The following is a 2,500-nucleotide window of genomic DNA, read 5'->3' on the forward strand; positions in this document are numbered from 1 at the left end:
ATGGCACCGATGTGGATGTGGGCCAGTCAAATCACAGTGATGAGATGAGAAGAGAGACAGAGAGAGAGAAGGAGTGGGAAAGAGAGAGAAACAGACATGGAGAGAGGGAGAGGAGAGATAGAAAAGGGAAGAGAGAGAGGGAGTGGGAAATAGAGAGGACTGGAAATGGAGAGAGGGAGAGGAGAAAGAGAAGGAAAGACAGAGAGAGGGAGTGGGAAAGAGAGAGAAACAGAAATGGAGAGAGGGAGAGGAAAGAGAGAAGACAAGAGAGAGAAGGGCAAAGCCCTGGAGACATTTGCGCAGCTTTTCTGCTTGAGTTGCAATAGCCGCTGCATCATTGCTGAGTTCAAAGGAAAAAGATGATTCTCATACGCTCGTTTGTTTGTGTGTTTTTGTCTTTTTAGTTAAGTCACATGCTGTTTGATTATGTAACAGCGTGATCCTTTGGTCTCATGGAGCAAATGTTATTATGCCATCATCATAATAATGCCTTTAATTTACAATGGAATGCATATCGAGCACTGAAAATGAACTCTTTTAGGAAGTAATAATGTTTAACAATATCTACACTTCAATCTGCTTCACATACATTAGCCAGTATACTGCCTTTTCGAGCATGTTGTGAATTGTTTTAAATTCAAGCAGATTGTCAGCTTTTAGGGATATTGTATGGATATTTTATACACTAGTAATTGACCACAATTATAGTGTGTCATTGAATAAAAGAACACTAGAGCAAATGCTGAAAAAATGATTTTATTAGTAACATGATCGCTAATACATTTGAGCAAATGTAGTGGTCAACGTGTCCCTGTACTTACAGATCTAACCATCAGTAATTGGAGACAGCAGACGCTCTCTACTGGGACGACACTGGCCGGCAGGAGAACACTTAATGGTCAAGGCTTTATTTACGTACATGTGATGAGTAAACAAGGTTCCAGTCATGGAACAGAAAGAGCCTTCTCTCCTCCCACCCAAACCTCTTTTCGCACGTCGAGAGGCTAGAGACAACTTGTTTGTAGAACCTGGAGGTAAATTACCTGTGAAAATATCAGCCTTTCAGACGTATATGATTACATGAAATCCCAGTCACTGCCTGCCTACTCCTGGCTCTGATGTCCCGTAGATAAATATGTTTCAGTCGAGAGATAATAAGATTTAATGACTCCAGCAGTGTTTTCTTAGTGTTTGTGTTTGCAGTTGGGCAAATTGCAGGAGAGGATTATTTTATTTTTCACTTAAGTACACATTCGCATGTTCAAGTAACTAAATAGGCTCGGACACACTTGAGGTTGTATTCTTTTATTGTCTCAGCAAAGCACACATGTGCACCCAAGCATGCTAACACACACGCACACACATACACACACACACACACACACACACACACACACACACACACACAAATCAAATAATAAAACATGATATTGTTGATCATCAAAAAGCTTGCGCTCTCTTTGCGATAATTGCATCTAAAAGAGGCAAAATCGGAGAGCCGAAAAAAGAGAGACCGGAGAGTTTGGGATGACTAAGACGTTGTAAAAGCAAATTATCAAGCACAATATAATCAGTTTCCAAAGAGGGTATAAAGTATGTATTGTACATAAGACGGACAAAGTGTTTGTAATCAGCTTAACTGGTTGTAATTAGGCATCGCGACCTCATTGCTTCTGTGGAAAAAAAAGAGGGTTTTGGGAATCAAAAGTGTTCTTGCTTTAGCTGCAATTATGGTAATGACAGCCATTACTCTAAAGCCTCCAGTTGACTTGAAGCGATATGAGCCAGAGCTGTGGAGGATGAAGACTTGAAATGCTGCTTGGAAGGAAACGTTGTTTTTCCATGTCATGCGTGCTTGAGCAATGCCATTATTTTATTGCTATCGATTATTATCTGTTATTTACAGTAGAACTGGTGCCAGGGTGTATGTTTTGGCTCCGGTTCAGTGTGAGGCACACACAACTGCCTGACATAAAAAAATGTGGACTTCACAGGGTTTTAAGCGTTGATACTATGATTACTGTACAACTTCAAAGCAAAGTAGTTGCGATTGAAGTAATTATTTCACTATTCCAGATCGAAACGGGCATCGCAAAGCACACTTTTTTTCCCCTTGAATCATGCGGTCTCTGATAAATATAACCCAAGCCAGATGAGGGCGAATCAAATCCAAGTCACTAAAAATGTCTCCCCTGTCTAACAGCGCAGCTCAAGTAGATATCAGTGTCTCTGTTTGACAATTTCAATTGCTCTGAACATCAACAGACTCTCTCTCTTTCACTATTTCTCTTTCTCTTTCCTTCTCTCTCTCTCACTCTTTTTCTTGTTCTCCCATCTGGTCTTGATCAGCTCATTTCCTGGGTAGTATTACAGTGAACAATTATCTTTAGATCTGGAGACAGCAGGAGTTAAAAGGCCTAAAATTGCAGGAGGGAGGGAGCGAGGGAGAGAGAGGGAGCGAGGGAGAGAGGGAGGGAGGGGGGATGAGAGCAAGAGTCCA

Source organism: Sardina pilchardus, chromosome 5 (genome assembly GCF_963854185.1).
Source record: "Sardina pilchardus chromosome 5, fSarPil1.1, whole genome shotgun sequence".
Lineage (NCBI taxonomy): Eukaryota > Metazoa > Chordata > Actinopteri > Clupeiformes > Clupeidae > Sardina > Sardina pilchardus.